The sequence below is a fragment of the Dermacentor albipictus genome, chromosome 5 (genome assembly GCF_038994185.2).
Source record: "Dermacentor albipictus isolate Rhodes 1998 colony chromosome 5, USDA_Dalb.pri_finalv2, whole genome shotgun sequence".
Classification (NCBI taxonomy): domain Eukaryota; kingdom Metazoa; phylum Arthropoda; class Arachnida; order Ixodida; family Ixodidae; genus Dermacentor; species Dermacentor albipictus.
The window spans coordinates 53,326,054-53,348,775 of record NC_091825.1 but is presented as its reverse complement, the minus strand read 5'-3'; the positions used below and the strand labels follow the sequence as shown (position 1 = coordinate 53,348,775).

General features: G+C 46.9%; 18 non-coding genes across 18 annotated transcripts; all 18 read right to left on the bottom strand.

Moving 5' to 3' along the window:
- Positions 1-4,015: 4,015 nt before the first annotated feature.
- On the bottom strand, positions 4,016-4,088 carry TRNAK-CUU (transfer RNA lysine (anticodon CUU)). Its single transcript has one exon. It is a non-coding gene; the product is annotated as a tRNA-Lys (tRNA).
- Positions 4,089-9,068: 4,980 nt separating this feature from the next.
- TRNAK-CUU (transfer RNA lysine (anticodon CUU)) lies at positions 9,069-9,141 on the bottom strand. The gene has a single exon. It is a non-coding gene; the product is annotated as a tRNA-Lys (tRNA).
- A 142-nt stretch (positions 9,142-9,283) lies between these two features.
- TRNAK-CUU (transfer RNA lysine (anticodon CUU)) lies at positions 9,284-9,356 on the bottom strand. Its single transcript has one exon. It is a non-coding gene; the product is annotated as a tRNA-Lys (tRNA).
- A 144-nt stretch (positions 9,357-9,500) lies between these two features.
- On the bottom strand, positions 9,501-9,573 carry TRNAK-CUU (transfer RNA lysine (anticodon CUU)). The gene has a single exon. It is a non-coding gene; the product is annotated as a tRNA-Lys (tRNA).
- A 142-nt stretch (positions 9,574-9,715) lies between these two features.
- TRNAK-CUU (transfer RNA lysine (anticodon CUU)) lies at positions 9,716-9,788 on the bottom strand. Its single transcript has one exon. It is a non-coding gene; the product is annotated as a tRNA-Lys (tRNA).
- A 145-nt stretch (positions 9,789-9,933) lies between these two features.
- TRNAK-CUU (transfer RNA lysine (anticodon CUU)) lies at positions 9,934-10,006 on the bottom strand. Its single transcript has one exon. It is a non-coding gene; the product is annotated as a tRNA-Lys (tRNA).
- A 4,255-nt stretch (positions 10,007-14,261) lies between these two features.
- On the bottom strand, positions 14,262-14,334 carry TRNAK-CUU (transfer RNA lysine (anticodon CUU)). The gene has a single exon. It is a non-coding gene; the product is annotated as a tRNA-Lys (tRNA).
- Positions 14,335-14,479: 145 nt separating this feature from the next.
- TRNAK-CUU (transfer RNA lysine (anticodon CUU)) lies at positions 14,480-14,552 on the bottom strand. Its single transcript has one exon. It is a non-coding gene; the product is annotated as a tRNA-Lys (tRNA).
- A 144-nt stretch (positions 14,553-14,696) lies between these two features.
- Positions 14,697-14,769, bottom strand: TRNAK-CUU (transfer RNA lysine (anticodon CUU)). The gene has a single exon. It is a non-coding gene; the product is annotated as a tRNA-Lys (tRNA).
- Positions 14,770-14,914: 145 nt separating this feature from the next.
- TRNAK-CUU (transfer RNA lysine (anticodon CUU)) lies at positions 14,915-14,987 on the bottom strand. The gene has a single exon. It is a non-coding gene; the product is annotated as a tRNA-Lys (tRNA).
- Positions 14,988-15,132: 145 nt separating this feature from the next.
- Positions 15,133-15,205, bottom strand: TRNAK-CUU (transfer RNA lysine (anticodon CUU)). The gene has a single exon. It is a non-coding gene; the product is annotated as a tRNA-Lys (tRNA).
- Positions 15,206-15,349: 144 nt separating this feature from the next.
- TRNAK-CUU (transfer RNA lysine (anticodon CUU)) lies at positions 15,350-15,422 on the bottom strand. The gene has a single exon. It is a non-coding gene; the product is annotated as a tRNA-Lys (tRNA).
- A 145-nt stretch (positions 15,423-15,567) lies between these two features.
- Positions 15,568-15,640, bottom strand: TRNAK-CUU (transfer RNA lysine (anticodon CUU)). The gene has a single exon. It is a non-coding gene; the product is annotated as a tRNA-Lys (tRNA).
- Positions 15,641-15,784: 144 nt separating this feature from the next.
- On the bottom strand, positions 15,785-15,857 carry TRNAK-CUU (transfer RNA lysine (anticodon CUU)). Its single transcript has one exon. It is a non-coding gene; the product is annotated as a tRNA-Lys (tRNA).
- A 5,044-nt stretch (positions 15,858-20,901) lies between these two features.
- Positions 20,902-20,974, bottom strand: TRNAK-CUU (transfer RNA lysine (anticodon CUU)). The gene has a single exon. It is a non-coding gene; the product is annotated as a tRNA-Lys (tRNA).
- A 144-nt stretch (positions 20,975-21,118) lies between these two features.
- On the bottom strand, positions 21,119-21,191 carry TRNAK-CUU (transfer RNA lysine (anticodon CUU)). The gene has a single exon. It is a non-coding gene; the product is annotated as a tRNA-Lys (tRNA).
- Positions 21,192-21,336: 145 nt separating this feature from the next.
- On the bottom strand, positions 21,337-21,409 carry TRNAK-CUU (transfer RNA lysine (anticodon CUU)). The gene has a single exon. It is a non-coding gene; the product is annotated as a tRNA-Lys (tRNA).
- A 142-nt stretch (positions 21,410-21,551) lies between these two features.
- On the bottom strand, positions 21,552-21,624 carry TRNAK-CUU (transfer RNA lysine (anticodon CUU)). The gene has a single exon. It is a non-coding gene; the product is annotated as a tRNA-Lys (tRNA).
- Positions 21,625-22,722: the final 1,098 nt, after the last annotated feature.

The window sequence follows — 22,722 nt, the reverse complement described above, 5'->3', positions numbered from 1 at the left end:
GTAGAGCCCCAGATAAAAACCGCGAACACTCTGTGCAACCTTTGCACGTATACCCTCGAACAGTACAACGTTTGCATGACGTACCACAACTTCCTGATAAAAAACATGTTACACACAGTTGCTTTTGCGAAAATCGACAGGTTGATGCCTTTCCACCTGTCTGCTTTTTCTCTTGTTTCTTTTGCTTGGTTCGTCCAGTATTCGTCGCTATTTTTGTAACTGCCCATGGGGACACCTAAGTACTTGGTCGGGGTTTTTATCCAGCTAACATTTGCAAAAAAGGCCGGGGCTGAAGACCACTCCCCGTGCCACAAACCGAGGGACTTTCCCCAGTTCACTCTACTGCCCGTCACATCACAAAAATTTTTCACTACCCTTATTGTTTCCGTCACACTTTCTTTGCTTGTACAACACACCGCGATGGCATCTGCATATGCCAAGAGCTTGATTTGTGTGGCTGCCAAGCTATACCCGCGTATTTGCTCATTCTCAGTTATTGCCAAACACATAGTTTCTATGTAAATGTCAAACAAAAGAGGACTGAGAGGCCAGCCCTGACGCACAGAACGCATGACGTTAATGGGGGCCCCCAATGATTTATTCACAATTAAGCGTGTTGTGCAGTTCTGGTACGCCAACGCCACTCCCTCAGTGATGATGGAACCAACATTAACGTAATCCAAAATGGCAAACAAAATATCATGAGAGACACAATCAAACGCTTTCTCGAGGTCCAGCTGGAGCACCGCGACTCCACCCGAGGTGGCGTCACAGCACTCCAGCACGCACCGCATCGTGTGAATATTCGAAAAAATGGACCTTCCCTTAATACCACACGTTTGGTGATCTGCCACTATGTCATTTATGACGCTTTGAAGTCTGGCAGCCAGAACTTTCATAAAAACCTTATAATCAACATTGGTTAAAGATATTGGCCTGTAAGATGTTACTAGCCTAAGTTTCTCAACTTGGTCACTCTTAGGGATGAGTATAGTATGAGCTTTTCCAAAAGAAGGCGGCAAAGTTTTGTTATCATACGCATCATTAAATAGCTCTGTTAGTAACGGCGACAGTTCTTTCTTAAACGCTTTATATAAACACGCGCCCAGACCGTCCGGTCCAGGTGATTTGCCTTGGTTCAAATCATCAATCGCTTTTTCAACTTCACGTTCTGTTATTTTCCATTCCAATCGTTGTTTTGTATCGTCACTCAATCGCGGCATGCGAGATAGGAAGGCCCTTCTGAATTCGTCTATATTCACTTCTTGAAACGCAAAGAGTGACTGATAATACTCTCGAAACGCTTGGCCTATGCTCTTGCTATCGCCGGCAACTGTGCCGTTCCATATAATTCTGTCGACATGATTCCGTCGAGCTTGCGCTTTTTCGAGTCCCAGCGCCCGTTTAGTGGGCGTCTCTCCAGCTACTAATGCATTTGCTCTTGCTCGCACCATCGCACCTTGATACCGTTCCTTGTCAAGCTGCTCGATTTTTTCTTTAATGGCTCCTACATCTTGCTTATACGTCCCAGGCTCTTCGCATTCCAGCGCTATCAGCTGCTTAAGTGTCTTTCGTAAGCCCCTTTCTTTCATTTCCTTCTCAAATCGTAAGCAGCTCGATCTTTCTAAAGCTTTCATTTTTACGTTTTGTTTGAAGTATTCCCATTTCTCTGCTATTGTTTCACTGTTTTCTTCACTTAGTTTCCTGACTGCCTCACGTACTGCCTCTACAAATGGCTCGTCTTTTAGTAGTAAGGCATTCATTTTCCATAGTTCCCAATTAAAATCTTGTTTCTTCCTCTCCGTGCCTATATGACATTTCACAATGCAGTGATCTGAAAACGATACTGGTGCCACCGAATAACTATGGCACTTTGGAATTATGTCTTGCGATACGTATATGCGGTCTAACCGCGCATGACTACTACCTTGGAATCGTGTGTACATGACTTCCCGCTCCCCCTCCAGGCACTCACAGACATCGTCCAGTTCATTATCACTAATTAGCTTAGTCAGCACACTACTGCTTTTATCGCGAATACCAGCATTATTGACTCTATCCCGAGCCCTCAAAACACAATTGAAATCCCTCAACAAAACCATGCACTTATCGCTGCAAATATACTGAAAAAGGTTCGCGAAAAAAGAAGCGCGTTCTTCCACAGCATTCGGTGCATATATGCACATGACTCTGAATTCCAATTCACGAAAAACAAAATCACAAAAAACGATCCTTCCGGTTTGACATGAAAATACATTTTTAACAACAAGGCCAGGCAGCTTCTTAACAAACAGTACACAACCGGCGGACGTCCCTACCGCATGGCTCACGACCGCATAATATCTAGTCGTGAAACGCCGCACCATGCTCCCGGTCTCCTCCTCTCCGTCAACCTTTGTCTCCTGGACAGCTAGAACGTCTAGGTCTTGGTCAGTGGCCAACCGTAGGACTTGGCTTTGCCTACGCTTGGCCGCCAACCCTCTCACGTTTAGTGTGGCAATAGTGAGCGACGGATTAGGAGCCATTATGAACTAAAGTATGAGATAGACCCGGAGCATGGCGCTTACCTCTCACGACCAGCCCTCGGCTAGCCGCCTCCGGGCCCGCCCGTCTTCCCGGCGTTATTCTTTTGCTGTGCTTTGTCACCAGGCTTTCTCTCGGGCGGAACATTTGGCTTCGGCTTGAAGACCGACCGCCTCCCAAGAGGCGTCTTCGCTGGTGGCCCGTCACTTGTGCTGGATGCCGCGCTGTCCTTGTCTCCGCCCTCGTCACGGGGGCGCTTGGAGGTGGCACCGAGACTAGCCGCCCGGTCCCCGTCGTTTGCATCCTCGCCCTGTTGCATCGCTGACTCAGTCTCCTCGCGTTCGCCTTCATTAGCACTTGCCTTCACAGGGTCTTCGTCCCTCTCGACACGTGCAGGCCCAGTCACCTGCTCATCACCCTCGACTACCTTGGCTTGAGCGACCTCCGTTACCGTCGTGGCATTTGTCGTCAATGAAGGCACTTGCACACCGGCTCCCTTAGCAGCTTCTTCTGTCTCGACTGCGTCCATGACGTGCTCTGCAGCAACATCACTCGCTGCTGGTCCTGTCACGGCCGCGTAAGATTTAACGCAGTCAGCGTCGACGTGGCCGAACCGTCTGCATCTCGAACAACGGGGGACTTTGCAATCACGGCGTACGTGTCCTGTCCCTTGGCAGCGCAGGCACTGCATGGGCCGCCCAGGTACGACCACCAATGCCAGCTCTCCGCCGACGCGGACCTGGTGAGGCAGGTCTTCCACTTTAATGCCGCTTCTCAGCTTCAGTAGCACGGTCCGGGTGGTCGAGGTCTTGTCTCCCATGCCTTGGACGCGCCAACGCTCCCTGCTCACCTCTTCTACCTTGCCGAAGGTTGTGAATGCCGCCCGGACGTCCTCGTTGGAAACGCCGTACAGCAGCCAGTGAAGCCGGAGTTTCACCTGCTGGTCCTGCGGGTCGACGATGACACATCGACGCCCTTTCACCTGAAGCTCTTTCAGGGCCAACAGGCGTTTTGTTGCAGCTGCGTCACTGAGGGTCACGGCCCAGACGTGATTGACCTGGTAGGCCCCGAGGCACACAACTTCCGGCAGCAGGCTTGTGGGCGTAAGCGCATCCAGAAAATCCTCGACCTTGTACGGCCTCGCTCTTACATCACCGTGTAAAAAGACGGTGTTGAGAACAATTCGTCCTTTTGGCAGTTGGGGCAAAATAAACTGGTAGTCCCTTTCGTCGTCGTTGCTGAACCTGTTTCCGCGGCCCAAAGTGACCGCTGTCGCCGCCCCGCTTGAGGCCATGATTCAACGATCCGATCAGCTCGGCTGTCGGAAGCAGAATCACTGAGCTAGCCGGGCGGACAAACATAGGCCTTGGGAAGCACTACTGGTGAGTACAAGGGGAGAACTATTCGTTAGAAAATAGGAAGAGAAAGGGGAATAAATTAGAGTAAGCGTGGGGGCGCAACGAGTGATCCATGGCAAGGAAAGAAAAAACAGCGCCCAACGTGGGGCTCGAACCCACGACCCTGAGATTAAGAGTCTCATGCTCTACCGACTGAGCTAGCCGGGCTTTTTTTTTCTTTATTGCCTGTTTTCTTTTACAGGTGATGGAAACAGAGAAACATGAATGATAAAAGGAAACACTTGGACCAAGTCTCGATCCAGTGTGCTCACATTAAAATTTCTTCAAGTTACACAATTCGTCCAAGAGAGGTAGCCAGTCAGGAGGCTCTGGTTGCGCTTTATACAGTTCGCGTATATAATCCACGTTTACAATGAAATTTTCCCTGACAGGACGTGTGTGAAGGTCGGCATTGCGGACCGCCATTCTAGTCTGCCAGATGCTGTGAAGTGCTATCAGCATGAACATGTCGTACGGGACGCCGTCTTCATTGTCCACACTCAGAAAACGAATGCCATAACTCGTGATGGGTAGGTCCTTTTTCAATGTGCGCTGCAGAATGTCCCAATGGAATACGGCGTCCCAGCAGTAAAGAAATACGTGTTCTACCGTTTCGGGCGTCTTACAAAGTAGACAGTTTGTCGTCCATGGAACGTATAGTCCCTTATCAGCTAACCATTGCTTTACTGGGAGCGTCCCAGAATGAAGTTTAAAGAAGAAAGTTTTTGTTCCCGGTTTTACGTTCATCTTTTTAACCCTTCTTAGCACGTCCTGTCCGGGTCCGACATTGAATAAAGTTCTGTACCGCGGTGTGGGCAACAAACAGTCGACAAGGTCTTTGTAAAGTGTTTTCCGTTTTACAGAGGACAAATACTCTAGTGAAAAGCGCACTTTCAGAAATTGAAAAGACTGCACTACTTCACGCAAGAATCCAGTCACATAATCGTACATATTGTTATTCGATGACACAACAAATTCTGGAACGTGTGAACACAGCCTTAATTTTATTACAGTTTGTAAAAAGCCATTTCTTTGATCGCGGAGAAAAATAAAACGAGACACAACTTGCCTAATAAATAAATGACACAAACCCAATCCACCGTTTCGGACCGGTAAGAATAAATTTGAGCGACTTGTTCGTTCCCAGGTCGATCTCCACACAAACACGGCGAAAATCCTGTGAAATTTCTGTACATTCACCCGCGACATACAAAGGACTTGGAACACATACCATATTTTAGTTATTAAAAGCAGGTTGCATACACACACCCGTGCAAAAATAGAGAGCTCCCGCCCACCCCAGGCGTTTTTTTTTGCCTGATTGTTTCTGCTTCGTCCTTCCAGTACTTGTTGTTGTCACGATAAACCTCGAGTGGCACCCCTAGGTACTTCAGTGGGCGGGTTTCCCATTTTACATTTACGTATACATCAGGCTTCATATCCCAATTACCATACCAAAACGCAGTTGTTTTATCCCAGTTAATCATGCTACCTGTCGAACAAAATTGTTTGGCTGTATGAACAACTTCACGTATGCTATGCCTATCTTGACAGAGTACGGCCACATCGTCAGCATATGCAAGAATTTTACTTCAGTACTCTGTAATCTAAATCCGTGCACGTTTGAATTTTGGATAATTGATAAGCAAAAGGGTTCTAGGTATATGGCAAAAAGTAAGGCTGAGCCCGGGCATCCTTGTCTTATAGAACTGAGTATGTCAATTTCTTCACTCAGCGTCCTATTAACTACCAGGCGTGTTACACACTGCGAGTACGCCATCTTTAATCCATCAAGAAACACAGTTCCAACTTGCACATGTTCTAACACGTTGAACAACAGTTCATGGGAGACACGGTCAAAAGCTTTTTGTAAGTCTAATTGCATCATTGCTATTCGGTCTCCAAAGTCATCGCAAATCTCTACGACACTTCTTACTACATGTATATTTGTCGTAATACTACGACCTTTTATGCCACATGTCTGGTGCGGTCCTACAATGTTTTGAACGACATTCTGCATTCTTCTGGCCAACACCTTCATGAAAATTTTGTAATCCGTATTCAAGAGGCTACTGGGGCGATATGACGTCACAGACTGAAGTTTGATGTCATCGTCTGATTTGGGGATTAAAACAGTGTGCGCTTCAGTGAAAGACCGTGGTAGCTTCTTTTTATACCCCTCTTCGATAACTTCCAACAGCGCGCTGGCAATCTCTCCTTTAAACATTTTATAGAATTCTGCTCCGATTCCATCTGGGCCAGGTGTCTTTCCAGTGCTTAAGTCATCGATAGCTTTTTTAATCTCCTGTATACTGATAGGGGCCTCCAAACTTTTTTTAGTTTCGTCGTCAAGCTTGGGCACTAAAGAAAGGAAATCTTCACTAAATCCACTCGCCATCGGAATACGTTTTCCAAGCAACTCGCGATAGTGGTCAACAAACGCGTTCATTATCTGACTTTTTTCTTTCGTCAGTCTGCCATTGTACATTATTTCCTTAACTTCTTTTCTTCGTGCATATTGCTTTTCATCACTTAGTGCCCGCTTTGTCGGCGTTTCGCCCATCCAAAGCTTTTCTGTTCTTGACCTAATAATAGCACCTCTGTACTTTTCTTTATCTAAAAGTTCCAGCTTGTTTTTGGTATTTTTGATTTCTTCAGTGAACGAGCCCGGTTTCACACTCTCTTCCTTTAATAGTGCTTGCAGTTGCGACTGCAATTTCTTCTCGTCTTGTTTCTTCTCAAAATTTAGGATAGTCGTACGTTCTATAGCACTCAATTTAACATCTTGTTTAAAACCTTCCCACCTCGTTTCCCAGTCGTCTTTTCCATCTTCATACAGCACCGTTAACGCTTCACTTACTTTTCTAGAAAAATTTTTATCTTTCATGATGCTACTATTTAATTTCCAAAGGTGCCAGTTGAACTTAGGCATTTTTTCCTTTGTCCCAAGCGTGAATTTTACCAAACAGTGGTCGCTGAAAGACGCTGGTATAACAATATATTCGTCACAACACATAACAAGGTCAAGTGGGATGTAGGCTCTATCCAAACGCGCGTGACTTTGTCCCTGAAAATGTGTGAACTCAACCCCGCCATTACACATGCAGAGGGCCACATCTTCTAGTCCATTCTCTGCAATCAATTCCGTCAATAACAGTGAGCTTTGATCGCGTAAATTTACACGTTTAGACCGGTCCTCAATCGCACACACACAGTTGAAGTCACCAATTAATATAACATGTTTACTACAATCAAGGAAACCACCAATCTCTTCAAAGAACGCTTTCCTTTCATTGTCACGATTTGGGGCGTACAAGCAAATCACGTGCCATTCAAAATTCATTAACGACAAATCGCAAACCACGAAGCGCCCGTTCTCACTGCTTCTTATACTTGTCTCAACTGCACCCATCGATCTTTTTATAAAAATTGCACACCCTCCCGATAAGCCATCAGCATGTGACACACAAACATTATACGTTGCGCTGAAAGGCGCAACCATTCGATCAGTTTCGTCCTCCCTGTGTACTTTTGTTTCTTGCACGGCGATCACGTCTAAATCATGTTCCTCAAATAGCCTACTTAATTGGTATTGGCGTCTTCTAGAAGAAAGCCCGCGCACATTTAGAGTGGCGAAACGAACTGCTCTCTCAAGTCTAACAGCCATCTTTATCTTTAAAAAAGGATGCGCTCACCAAACAGTCTGTGCCCCGATATTGGGGTACAACCCCAGTGCGTTAGCCGTGCTGTCAGGTGGGCGGCTTAGCCGCCCTCTTCTCCCCCTCCGTAACGTTTGGCTTTGGGGTGGGCCGCAGCCGGCGACTGGTGAACGCTTTCGTCGGCGGTTCACTGCTGTTGGCGTCCTTTGTCTCTGCACCGGCGTCGTTTCGTGGTCTCTTTCCCAGCGCACTGCTGTCTTCTGCCTCACGGCAATCCATGGCATCCACTTCGTCACTCTTGTGGTGAACTCCCGCTGTCTCTTTATTTGCACTTGTGTTGTTGGCACCACTCTCGATGAATTCGGAGCCCTGTATCTTGGCTTTTGCGTCTGCTGTAATTTCTACCTGTACAGTGGATGTCAAATTTTCCGCGGTAGTGTTTTCCGATTGCTTACTTACTTTGGTGCTGGTGCCTTGTACTCCTGATGTTGTTGCAGAATGCAGACATTCTTCTGCTTCCGCTTCGTCCATGGTGAGCTCGGATTTCGCCGTGCTCAACGTGGCCATGGCAGCTGCCGCATACGTCCTCGAGCAGTTTTCTACGGCGTGTCCAAAGCGTTTGCAGACGTTGCGCCGCGGCACGCGGCAGTCCTTTCTTATGTGGCCAATCTGTTGGCAGCGCAAGCACCTTGGCGCTCTTCCGGGCGCTACGACAAGGGCTAGCTCACCTCCGACGCGCAGCTGATGTGGTATATCATCCAACGTAACGTCAGCCTTCAGTCGCACCACAACTGTGCGTGTCATGGTGCTCTGTTGGCTGTAGCCGTCAAGGCGCCATTTATCCAGTCCTATTTCCAAGACGGTTCCGTAGGGGCTCAGGGCGTTTCGCACGTCTTCTTCGCGTACATGGTACAGCAGCCAGTGAAGCTTCAGACGGACGTCGCGGTGACTTGGATCAATTACGATGCATCTCCGACCCTTGACCGTCAATTCCGGTTCGGCCAAAAACTTATTCGCGCCTTCAGCAGTCTTACAGGTAACCGCCCACACATGATTCATTTGATATGCGCCGAGCGCAAGAACCTCGGTGGGCGGAACACGTTGAAACAGTGGCTCACGAAAATCTTCTGCGCGATATGGTCTACCTTTCACATCAGCATGTAGAAAAACGGTATTTTGAACAACGTACCCAGTTGGCAGTGGGGGCAAAATGATTGCATAGTCCTGCGACATTTCGTTCCTGGTACCGCGGCTATGGTGGGCCGCTACATCCGCTCCGACGGAGCTCATATCAGCCACGTCCGTACACTACGGTGGCCGGAAGTCAACTCTGAGCTAGCCGGGCGGACAAACATAGGCCTTGGGAAGCACTACTGGTGAGTACAAGGGGAGAACTATTCGTTAGAAAATAGGAAGAGAAAGGGGAATAAATTAGAGTAAGCGTGGGGGCGCAACGAGTGATCCATGGCAAGGAAAGAAAAAAAAACAGCGCCCAACGTGGTGCTCGAACCCACGACCCTGAGATTAAGAGTCTCATGCTCTACCGACTGAGCTAGCCGGGCGGACAAACATAGGCCTTTGGAAGCACTACTGGTGAGTACAAGGGGAGAACTATTCGTTAGAAAATAGGAAGAGAAAGGGGAATAAATTAGAGTAAGCGTCTGGGCGCAACGAGTGATCCATGGCAAGGAAAGAAAAAAACAGCGCCCAACGTGGGGCTCGAACCCACGACCCTGAGATTAAGAGTCTCATGCTCTACCGACTGAGCTAGCCGGGCGGACAAACATAGGCCTTTGGAAGCACTACTGGTGAGTACAAGGGGAGAACTATTCGTTAGAAAATAGGAAGAGAAAGGGGAATAAATTAGAGTAAGCGTCTGGGCGCAACGAGTGATCCATGGCAAGGAAAGAAAAAAAAACAGCGCCCAACGTGGGGCTCGAACCCACGACCCTGAGATTAAGAGTCTCATGCTCTACCGACTGAGCTAGCCGGGCGGACAAACATAGGCCTTGGGAAGCACTACTGGTGAGTACAAGGGGAGAACTATTCGTTAGAAAATAGGAAGAGAAAGGGGAATAAATTAGAGTAAGCGTCTGGGCGCAACGAGTGATCCATGGCAAGGAAAGAAAAAAACAGCGCCCAACGTGGGGCTCGAACCCACGACCCTGAGATTAAGAGTCTCATGCTCTACCGACTGAGCTAGCCGGGCGGACAAACATAGGCCTTTGGAAGCACTACTGGTGAGTACAAGGGGAGAACTATTCGTTAGAAAATAGGAAGAGAAAGGGGAATAAATTAGAGTAAGCGTCTGGGCGCAACGAGTGATCCATGGCAAGGAAAGAAAAAAAAAACAGCGCCCAACGTGGGGCTCGAACCCACGACCCTGAGATTAAGAGTCTCATGCTCTACCGACTGAGCTAGCCGGGCTTTTTTTTTCTTTCATGGTATTTATTACAGTAGCAACAACCCGATATTCACCAGTTGTGCATAGTCAGAGAATGGCGAGCACACTGACAGTCACTAAGAGAAAAGGCATCGTTCATACTGTGGGTAGAAATGTGGTTTCACTTTAGAAGGGTGGTAAGGTTACGCACCTCACCAAAATGGGGTACCAGTCTGGCTGGGTATCAAGTTCATCATAAACCTGCTTTAGGTGTAGGGTCATTTGGATGAAATTCACCCTTGTAGGTACAACCGTTTCGGCGTTTCTGTCCATCATTCGCGTTTTCCACAAACTGTGCATTCCGATGAGAAAAAACATATCAAAAGGTGCACTATAATCAGCGGTCGGCAGCAGGTATCGCACAGTATGAGCGTTGATGTCAAAGTCTTTTTTCAAAGTCCGTTGGAGGACATCCCAAAATAGTATGGCGTCGGTGCAGCTAATAAAACAGTGTTCAATCGTCTCTGGCACGTCACAAAGGCGACAGTTAACAGAAGAGACAAAGATACCCTTTTTCTGTAGCCATGTTTTAACCGGTATGGTTTCACTATGAACTTTATAAAAGAATGTTTTGCAGCAAGGGGATATATACATTTTACGAACTCGCTTTAGAACATCGTGACCTGGCCATTGAATGTATAGTGATCGGTAAAATGGAGGCGGAAAAAACATGGACAATAGATCTTTGTATAACGTTTTACGCGACACAGAGTGCAAGTATTCAGTGGAAAACCGAACTGTCAGGAAACGAACCGCCAAGTAAACTTCTTGCATGAACCCCCACAAGCATAAACGCGAAGAAAAATTCGAAGAAACGATTAAATCAGGTAAAGCATTAACAAGTGTGACTTGCATGAATGACCGAATTATAGGATGTGATGTATCACGAAAAAAGAAGAAACGAGACACTATTTGCCGCACATAAAGATGTACTAAACCCAGCCCACCTTCACTAACGGGCCTGAAAATATTGTCTCGCCTCATGGGCTCAAAAGTGGAAGACCATACGAAGGTCGCAAAGACTCGGTGAAAGCGTTGGATGTAGAGCCTGGCACAATGTATAACTTGCAATACATAGTAAATTTTTGTTGCCAAGAACTTATTGCAGGCCTCGGCTTTCCCGAAAATAGAAAGTCGATGTGGAATGAATGTCTGGGCGTAACCTTGCAGGGCAGAAACCTGTTCTTTCCAATAGTGTGCGCTTGATTTATATGCGTGTAGCGGCACGCCGAGATACTTTGGCGGGACACCGGTCCAATTAATGCCTGCAGACTGTTCTGGTGTATAGCACCATGCGCCAAACCATAAGTCTAAGCTTTTTGCGGAGTTCATTCGTGCTCCTGATACGCTGCCAAATTCCTCTATTTTTGATACTACCTTTTCAACACTGGACTTATCCGTGCAGAAGAACGCTAAATCATCTGCATAGGCTAAGACTTTTACTTCATTACCCAGTATATTGAAGCCATGGATGTCACTCGACTGAATTACGCTTAAGCATAGCGGTTCCAGATAAAGGGCGAATAGTAATGGGGACATAGGGCATCCTTGTTTTACCGAAGAGCAAATGGAAACTGGTTTAGAGAGTTGGCCATTAATAACTAAACGAGTGGTACAAGACGTATAGCATAGCCTAACGCCTTTAAGCACCACGGAGCCAACATTGGCATGCTCCAGGAGTGTAAATAGATAGGAGTGACTGACACGGTCAAAAGCTTTAGCAAGGTCTACCTGGAGCATTGCAAGCTGTTCAGTGGAACCGTAACAATACTGAAGGAGTGTACGGGCGATATGTATGTTGGTTTGAATGGATCTGCCCCTAATTCCACACGTCTGATGGGAACCAATGAGAATTGACATCGCAAATTGCAATCTATTCGATAAAATTTTTGCAAAAATTTTATAATCTACGTTTGACAATGTGATTGGCCTGTAGCTTTCAACAGAACGCAGTTTCTCCTTATCTGAACTTTTTGGAATTAATAAAACTGTGTGGGTTTTGCAAAAAGATTGCGGAAGGGCGTCTACCTCTAAGCTTGTAATAAAAATGTCCAATAATATGGGACTGATAACTGATTCGAAAGCTCTGTAAAATTCACAGGAAAGTCCATCAGGGCCGGGTGTTTTCGACAGAGGCAGCTGATCAATAGCTAGCTCAATTTCTTGTATCGTAAGGGTATCACTAATGCATGCACAGTCATCATCCTGTAAAGGTTTTACAAGAGACACAAAACTCTCTAAAACTTTTGCATCATGATCATCGGGCCGAGCACTAAACAACACACTGTAGTAAGTTTCGAACTTAGAAATTATGTCATTCGTATTTGTTAAAAGAGTACCTTCGGAGTATATTTCCGGAATTACTTTGGAAACAGCGTGACGTCGCTCGTCAAGTAAAGCTTGACGTGTTGGTTGCTCAGACTGCAGAGCGCGCATGTTTCGAGATCGAACTCGCGCACCTCTGTAACGCAGTGCATCATACTTTTGCAACTCACATTTAAGATTTTCTATGTCAACAATGTAAGTGCCTGGCATTTCGCATTCCATCTGGTAAAGGTTGTGTAGGCTCTTAAGAAGTAATGTTTCTTCATTCTTTCTATAGAATGCTTTCAGCGATCCGATTTCTATAGCCACTGTACGAACCTCTTGTTTAAAGAGTTCCCAAGCTGCAAATAACGGCAAGTCAGTAGAAAGAGAATTTTTTAGGGTCATGCGTACGCGATTAATAAAATCCTGATCATTTAGGAGGTCAGAGTTAAGCTTCCAGAGTGTCCACTGTGGTCGGAAATTGGTTGCAGATTTCTCACCAATCTTCGCGATAACCATGCAATGATCCGAGAACGAAACTGGGATAGTAGTGCAGGACAGTTCCCGGGAGAGGAGTGATGAAGAAACATAAATCCGATCAAGGCGGGCATAAGAGCGACCTTGAATTCTTGTATAAGAGCGAGCTCCCTCTCCCGACACTCCTATATCAACGAGCCCTGCATTTTGTATTATGTTAGACAAAACTTCACCACTCCTGTCCCGCTGAGTGTTAATGCCGCTTCGATCGCACGGATCACATACACAATTGAAATCGCCCATTAACACAATGCAACGATCACAGTCCATTAGAGTACGCACAGTATCAAATAAGACAATTCGTTTTGCAGCGTCATTAAATGCATAGACGTTGACTAATCGCCATGGCACACCCTGCAACACAAAATCACAGCATATATATCGGCCTTCAGCGTCTACATGGTAACTAAGTGCTGAACAAAGTAGGCTCTTTTTCAAAAACAGGAAACAGCCCGCGGATAAACCAAGAGCGTGTGAAACGCAGACGTTATATTCAGACAGAAAAGGTCGCAAAGCCCTTTCTGTCTCGTCATCACTCTCAATCTTCGTCTCCTGCACGGCGACGAAGTCGAGCCGCTTCCTAGACAAAAGCCGGCGAAGCTGCGCCTGTTTCTGCAAAGACCTAAGGCCTCTCACGTTCAAAGTTGCGAAGAGAAGTTGCTGGGACAGGGCCATGGTGAATACCAACTATTTAGACCTAATTCTCTATGCGGTCGGTCTTAGAGGGTAACGGTGAGGCTCCCTCCGAACGCTCACCAGGCCTCCTGGACCTTGATCGCCGGCACTGTCCTGAGTGTGTCCCGAGCTAGCCGGGCGGACAAACATAGGCCTTTGGAAGCACTACTGGTGAGTACAAGGGGAGAACTATTCGTTAGAAAATAGGAAGAGAAAGGGGAATAAATTAGAGTAGGCGTCTGGGCGCAACGAGTGATCCATGGCAAGGAAAGAAAAAAAACAGCGCCCAACGTGGGGCTCGAACCCACGACCCTGAGATTAAGAGTCTCATGTTCTACCGACTGAGCTTTTTTTTTTTGCCTTTTTTTATTATTATTTTTTTTTTATTTTAATAGCAGGTACCATGCACGGAAGCGTTCTTTCTTCACAGCTTTTCTAACACACACACACACACATACACTGCGAATTGCACATCTATATGAGTATTCATCTTTGCTGCAGGCGCTTCTGCCACACCTGCCATCGCTTGCTAAACTCATCTTCGCCGCCCAGCAGCGAACTTGAGCTAGCCGGGCGGACAATCATAGGCCTTGGGAAGCACTACTGGTGAGTACAAGGGGAGAACTATTCGTTAGAAAATAGGAAGAGAAAGGGGAATAAATTAGAGTAAGCGTGGGTGCGCAACGAGTGATCCATGGCAAGGAAAGAAAAAAAAAACAGCGCCCAACGTGGGGCTCAAACCCACGACCCTGAGATTAAGAGTCTCATGCTCTACCGACTGAGCTAGCCGGGCGGACAAACATAGGCCTTGGGAAGCACTACTGGTGAGTACAAGGGGAGAACTATTCGTTAGAAAATAGGAAGAGAAAGGGGAATAAATTAGAGTAAGCGTGGGTGCGCAACGAGTGATCCATTGCAAGGAAAGAAAAAAAAACCAGCGCCCAACGTGGGGCTCGAACCCACGACCCTGAGATTAAGAGTCTCATGCTCTACCGACTGAGCTAGCCAGGCGGACAAACATAGGCCTTGGGAAGCACTACTGGTGAGTACAAGGGGAGAACTATTCGTTAGAAAATAGGAAGAGAAAGGGGAATAAATTAGAGTAAGCGTCTGGGCGCAACGAGTGATCCATGGCAAGGAAAGAAAAAAAAACAGCGCCCAACGTGGGGCTCAAACCCACGACCCTGAGATTAAGAGTCTCATGCTCTACCGACTGAGCTAGCCGGGCGGACAAACATAGGCCTTGGGAAGCACTACTGGTGAGTACAAGGGGAGAACTATTCGTTAGAAAATAGGAAGAGAAAGGGGAATAAATTAGAGTAAGCGTGGGTGCGCAACGAGTGATCCATTGCAAGGAAAGAAAAAAAAACCAGCGCCCAACGTGGGGCTCGAACCCACGACCCTGAGATTAAGAGTCTCATGCTCTACCGACTGACCTAGCCGGGCGGACAAACATAGGCCTTGGGAAGCACTACTGGTGAGTACAAGGGGAGAACTATTCGTTAGAAAATAGGAAGAGAAAGGGGAATAAATTAGAGTAAGCGTCTGGGCGCAACGAGTGATCCATGGCAAGGAAAGAAAAAAAAACCAGCGCCCAACGTGGGGCTCGAACCCACGACCCTGAGATTAAGAGTCTCATGCTCTACCGACTGAGCTAGCCGGGCGGACAAACATAGGCCTTGGGAAGCACTACTGGTGAGTACAAGGGGAGAACTATTCGTTAGAAAATAGGAAGAGAAAGGGGAATAAATTAGAGTAAGCGTGGGTGCGCAACGAGTGATCCATTGCAAGGAAAGAAAAAAAAACAGCGCCCAACGTGGGGCTCAAACCCACGACCCTGAGATTAAGAGTCTCATGCTCTACCGACTGAGCTAGCCGGGCGGACAAACATAGGCCTTGGGAAGCACTACTGGTGAGTACAAGGGGAGAACTATTCGTTAGAAAATAGGAAGAGAAAGGGGAATAAATTAGAGTAAGCGTGGGTGCGCAACGAGTGATCCATTGCAAGGAAAGAAAAAAAAACCAGCGCCCAACGTGGGGCTCGAACCCACGACCCTGAGATTAAGAGTCTCATGCTCTACCGACTGAGCTAGCCGGGCGGACAAACATAGGCCTTGGGAAGCACTACTGGTGAGTACAAGGGGAGAACTATTCGTTAGAAAATAGGAAGAGAAAGGGGAATAAATTAGAGTAAGCGTCTGGGCGCAACGAGTGATCCATGGCAAGGAAAGAAAAAAAACCAGCGCCCAACGTGGGGCTCGAACCCACGACCCTGAGATTAAGAGTCTCATGCTCTACCGACTGAGCTAGCCGGGCTTTTTTTTTTCTTTATTGCCATTCTTTGACAACTGAAACAGACATACAGATGGCGTAAGGATGATATGTACAGTGCTGTGGTGATATAACCACCTGCCGTCATTTGGCAGGCGTGCATTGTTAGAACCGCTTTAGACAGACGAGTTCATCTAACAAGGTAGCCCATTCAGGCTTATCTTGTCGTGCATCGCAAGCCTCGCGCAAGAACAAAATACTTTCAGTAAAGTGCTCTCTAGCTGGGCGAATAACCAGTCTTTCATGCCTGACGTCCATGCGTGTTTTCCACAGGCTGTGTAGAATCAACGCCATAAACATATCATAAGGAACACCACCTTCACTGGGAATTGGAAGGAAACGGATGCCGTACGGTGTGATAGGCAACTCCTTTTTTAGTGTACGTTGCAGAATGTCCCACAAGAAAAGTGCGTCCGAGCAGTCCAAAAATATGTGTTCGATCGTCTCTGGTTTTCTACACCTGCTGCAGTTGATCGACCATGCGACAAAGAGGCCTTTTTCTTGTAGCCAAGGTTTGACGGGAAGGGTTCCAATATGCAATTGGAAGAAAAAAGTTTTAACCTCAGATCGCACTGGCATCCGTTTCACTCGCTTCAATACATCTGCCCCTGTGCTCGGTGAATACATAGATCGGTACAAAGGAACAGGCATACAAACGTCAACTAGGTCGTTATACAATTTTTTTCTCCCAACAATAGCAAGATAATCAAATGAAAAGCGAGCATGCAAGAATTCTACGGACCAAGCTACCTCCTGTAAAAATCCGCGGAGACTTGCGCCATTTGCCGTTCTTGAGGTTACGATAAATTGAGGTAACGCATTTCGTAAACGTAGTTGGCACACTGTTCGCAAGAAGGGATCCTTCTGATCTCGCAAAAAAAGAAATCTTGAGACAACTTGCCTCAAAAACAAATGCGCCAAACCAAGGCCTCCTGACTTCACGGACCGAAATAAATTAGTGCGGCTCGTTCTCTCCCATGTGGATCCCCATATAAAAACAGCGCATGCTCTGTGTATCTTTTGGATGGTCATTCTTGACATGCACAGTGCTTGCAGTACATACCAGATTTTTGCAAAAAGGAAAACATTGCATACGGTTGATCGCGCGAAAATCGATAAATGTCTACCTCCGAACTTTGTTGTTTTAACTTTAACTTGCTCTAGTTCTTCTTGCCAATAGTCTTTTGTATCATGATAATGTTGCAGAGGTACCCCAAGGTACCGCGCAGGGGTCGTGGTCCACTGCATATTTTCAAAAAATTCTGTTGTATCATTCCAATTACCATGCCAGATGCCCAATGACTTACTCCAGTTTATCGCACTTCCAGTGACCTTGCAGAATCTGTTCGCCACTTCTACTGCATTAGAGATGCTTTGCTTGTCTCGACAGAATATGGCGATATCGTCTGCGTACGCCAAGATTTTAACTTCTCTGGAGTCCATTGCAAATCCCCTTATGTTATTACTACTAATAACCTTTAAGCAGAATGGTTCAGCGTACAATGCAAAAAGTAGAGACGATAATGCGCATCCTTGGCGGAGTGCTGACTTAACTTCTATCATAGCCGTAGGCTGTTTGTTAACTATTAGTTTCGTAGATACGCCAGCGTAGCACATTTTAACACCTTGCAAAAGAACAGAACCTATCTTGGCATGTTTTAAAACAAGAAAAAGGATTTCATGTGACACTCTATCAAACGCTTTTTCAAGATCAAGTTGCAACAGTGCAACCTTTTCTGAGAAGGCATCGCAACTTTCCAATATTGTTCTCGCTACATGTATATTGGTGACAATGGATCGTCCTCTTATGCCACATGTCTGGTGCGACCCTACTAATTGCTGTATCACATTTTGGAGTCTCCGTGCAAGAACCTTCGTGTATATTTTATAATCTGTGTTTGTGAGACATATCGGGCGGTACGCCCCTGTCGACAGTAGTACATGAGGGTCCTCGGACTTCGGTATCAACACCGTGTGACTCTGACGAAAAGAAGGGGGCAGCACGCAGTTCTCATACGCTTCCGCAATTACATTGTAAAGGGCAGTGGCTATGTCTTGTTTAAAAGCTTGGTAGAAAGCGGCGCTGAGACCGTCTGGCCCTGGCGTTTTTCCGGAACTTAGTGCGTCGATCGCCCATTTTATTTCTTCTAAAGTAATCGGTTCTTCGAGCCTTTCCGTTACTTCCCTTTCAAGACTTGGCAATAGCGACAGGAATTCAGTATCGAATCCTTCATCGCGAATGCGTTCTTGCCCTAGTAGATTGCAGTAATGCTCATAAAAGGCCTGTCTTATTGTTTCTTTATCTCGTACAACCTCACTGCCGTATGTTACGGCTGTTATCTCGTTCCGCGAGGCATAAGCTCGTTCGTCCCCGAGTGAGCGCTTTGTCGGCTGTTCGCCGCACCATAATTTTTCTGCGCGTGCGCGTACGACCGCCCCTTTGTATCTTTCAGCTTCGACTAGTTCTAACTGGGACTTAATTTCTTTAATTTCCTTCGTATACTTTCCGGGACTGACATTCTCAACACTCAAATAAAAATTTAAATTATTTTGCATTTCTAATTCTTTTTTCTTTTCCTCTCGGCGCAAGGCACCAGACCTCTCTATGGCTAACATTTTAACGTCTTGTTTGAAATTCTCCCACGCTTCTGCATAACTTTTGTGTTCTGTCTCGAACCATCCGTGAAGGCTATCATTAACACCCCTCGAAAATAATTCATCTTCTAAGAGCTTAAAGTTAAATTTCCACAACTCCCAGTTAAAACCAGTCGGCTTTTTCGGACCAACGACAAAGTTGACTAAGCTGTGATCGGTGAAGGAAACATGATTTACTTCATATAGAAAACACAATGGTATTAGATCCGCTGTAACGTAGGCGCGATCCAACCTGGCATGACTATTTCGCTGATAGTGAGTGAATGGTGGCGTCTCTGCATTGGACATCACATCCCCAACATCCTCTAAATTGTATTTTTCTATCGCTGCGTTCAAAGACTTCACACTTGCATCATGAATAGGTGGGCTTCCAACTCTGTCTTTTACATTACAGACGCAATTGAAATCACCCATCATCACAACAATTCGGTCACACTGCAAATGGTTTTCAACACTTTCAAAGAAATTCTTTCGGTCGTTCACCTTGTTAGGCGCATACAAGCAAATGACGCGCCACTTAATATCACGGAAACATAAATCACAAGCAATAAGCCGGCCACTATCATCTGTGAACACATTTTCTACTGAGAGGCCTATAGCGCTTCTCAGAAAAAGCGCACAACCACCTGAAGTACCACATGCGTGCGAAACACACACGTAAAAGCGGGACCTAAATGATTGCAACATTTGATCCGTCCCTTCTTCACTATCGACTTTTGTTTCTTGTACACCGATTACCTCAAGATTCTTTTTCATGAGCAGGCGACAAAGCTGATATTGCTTGCGCCTTCCTGCAAGGCCTCGAACATTAATTGTACCAAATCGTAAGGCTGTGTCTAGAAGTATTTTCATGGTAATGTGAGGAGGCGCGTGAGACTAAAGTCCTTCTTAAACAGACTACTGACACTGACTTCGTTCGAATGCAACGACAGTCTTTACATCTTCCCCTCCCCCACCTCAGTACTCACACATACTGCGAACACTTGCTGGGGCTCACGTCGGTCCCGACGCTGGCCCTTTCCGGCCAGTTGGGATATTAGGCGTCGGCTTGAAGCTCGACCGACGGCCACTCGGTGTTTTCGCAAGTGGTTCCTCGTGGCTTGACCCACTTGATCCGTCACCCCTTTTCTCGTTAGCTTCGAGTGGACGTTTTACCGGGCCCGCTCCTTTAAGGGGCTCCGTCGTGTCCATGAGACTCGGAGAGTGTCCGGGCGATTCCGCAGGTTCGTTGCTTGTCTTGTTCTTGTCATTTTCCGCGTGGTGCTGTTTTTCTTTAGCTAGAGCAGGCTTCTCCTCTAATTCTTTGGTTTCCGCTTTCTTCGCTGGTTCACGGGTGTCTTCCTTTGGATCAGGACGTTGCACCATGCCACCTTTTCCAGCCGTCTCTTCAGCATCGAATGCGTCCATTGTGTGCTCCTGGATGACTTCATCACTTTTGGATGGTCCCGCCACATTCGCGTACGTTCGCACGCACGAGCTTTCGTCGTGCCCGAAGCGCCGACACAAAGCACAGCGCGGTACGCGACAGTCTCGCCTGATATGACCTGTGCGGTTACACCTCAGGCAGAGCGGGGCACGCCCAGGCGCAACCAGCAGTGTCATGATGCCGGCGACCCGAAGTTGATGAGGGAGGTCGTCTATGGTAATTCCTGGTTTCAGCTTCATCGATACAATGCGGGTTGACGAACCTTTATCGGTGATGCCTTGCACGCGCCAGCGTTCCTTGAAGACCTCCGTAACTTTCCCAAAAGGCGTGAGAGCGGCGCGGACATCCTCATCTTGCACGTTGTGAAGGAGCCAGTAGAGCTTAAGCCGCACATCCTGGCTGGCTGGGTTAACCACCAGGCAGCGACGCTCCTTAACCGTAATGTCTCCGAGGGCCAGCATTTTCTTCATAGCATCTGGGCTTCTGAAAGTAACCGCCCACACGTGGTTCATCTGGAAAGCCCCCAAGGCGTCAACCTCGGGAAGCAGACCCAGACGCACCAGCGTGTCTCGAAAATCTTCGACTCGGTAGGGCCTTGCCTTTACGTCTCTGTGAAGAAAAAGCGTGTTGGCCACGCATGGTCCTGTAGGCAGAAGCGGCAAAATAACTTGGTAGTCCTGGCTATCAATAGCAGCATTCCTGTTACCGCGGCTCGTCTGAGCCGCAAACACCGCCCCAACGGAGCAAGGCATTCTGCATCCGCACCGAACGGTAGCCGGAAGTAGAATCTGAGCTAGCCGGGCGGACAAACACAGGCCTTGGGAAGCACTACTGGTGAGTACAAGGGGAGAACTATTCGTTAGAAAATAGGAAGAGAAAGGGGAATAAATTAGAGTAAGCGTGGGTGCGCAACGAGTGATCCATTGCAAGGAAAGAAAAAAAAACCAGCGCCCAACGTGGGGCTCGAACCCACGACCCTGAGATTAAGAGTCTCATGCTCTACCGACTGAGCTAGCCGGGCGGACAAACATAGGCCTTGGGAAGCACTACTGGTGAGTACAAGGGGAGAACTATTCGTTAGAAAATAGGAAGAGAAAGGGGAATAAATTAGAGTAAGCGTGGGGGCGCAACGAGTGATCCATGGCAAGGAAAGAAAAAAAAACAGCGCCCAACGTGGGGCTCAGACCCACGACCCTGAGATTAAGAGTCTCATGCTCTACCGACTGAGCTAGCCGGGCGGACAAACATAGGCCTTGGGAAGCACTACTGGTGAGTACAAGGGGAGAACTATTCGTTAGAAAATAGGAAGAGAAAGGGGAATAAATTAGAGTAAGCGTGGGTGCGCAACGAGTGATCCATTGCAAGGAAAGAAAAAAAAACCAGCGCCCAACTTGGGGCTCGAACCCACGACCCTGAGATTAAGAGTCTCATGCTCTACCGACTGAGCTAGCCGGGCGGACAAACATAGGCCTTGGGAAGCACTACTGGTGAGTACAAGGGGAGAACTATTCGTTAGAAAATAGGAAGAGAAAGGGGAATAAATTAGAGTAAGCGTGGGGGCGCAACGAGTGATCCATGGCAAGGAAAGAAAAAAACAGCGCCCAACGTGGGGCTCGAACCCACGACCCTGAGATTAAGAGTCTCATGCTCTACCGACTGAGCTAGCCGGGCTTTTTTTTTTCTTTATTACCGGTTTGGCACTTCCAAACACAGAACACATAAATACACTTTTACAAGTACGATACAAGACGCGTGAATCTTTTCATGGCTGGAGTGTGAGGCTAAAATGGCTTCAGAGAAGACAGCTTATCAAAAACAGGTATCCAATCCGGTGGGTCCCTCTGGATTTTGAGAACATCTCGTATGTACACACTGTTTTCCCTGAAGTTTTGCATGGCCGATCTTGCCTTGACATCCGCATTTCTGACCGCCATGCTCGTTTTCCACACACTATGCAAACACAGTAACATGAACATGTCGCATGGCATTTCATCTGGATCTTCACATGGCAAGAATCGGATACCAAACGGTGTTACTGGCAAATCTTTCTGAAGTGTCCGCTTAAGGATGTCCCACAGGAAAACAGCATCGTGACAGTCCAAAAAGATGTGTTCTATCGTTTCCTCCTTCCGACATATCAGACAGTGTAATCCCCATGGGACAAAGATACCTTTGCTTTGAAGCCACGGTTTTACAGCGAGCGTACCCGTGTGCAATTGGAAAAAGAATGATTTAGCTGACACCCTTACTGGCATTTTTCGATCTCGTTTTAAAACGTCTCGTTCTGGTCCTAGTTGATAGTTGGAGCGGTACAACGGTATCGGTAAAAAAACATCAGTTAGATCTCTGTACAAACGTTTACGCGTCACTGCGCTCAAGTATTCTAAGGAAAACCGTGGCTTCAGTACTTGATATGCGGACACTATTTCGCGCCAAAAACTGCTGAGTGTTCCACGCGTATCTGCGTTTGATGACAGTATAATCCGGGATATGATTACACAGGCTCATGTGTATAACAGTACGCAAGAAAACATCACTTTGGTCTCTCAGAAAGAAAAACCTTGAAACTATTTGTTTCAAAAATAAATGACACAGACCAAGCCCTCCGATTTGCACCGAAAGGAACAAGTTTGACCGACTGGTGCGTTCCCAGGTAGAATTCCATATATAGGTGGCAAACACTGTGTAATTTTTGGATACAAGTTCTGCTCATACTGAACACTTGAAGTACATAAAACACCTTTGCAACAAAAAACACATTACAGACTG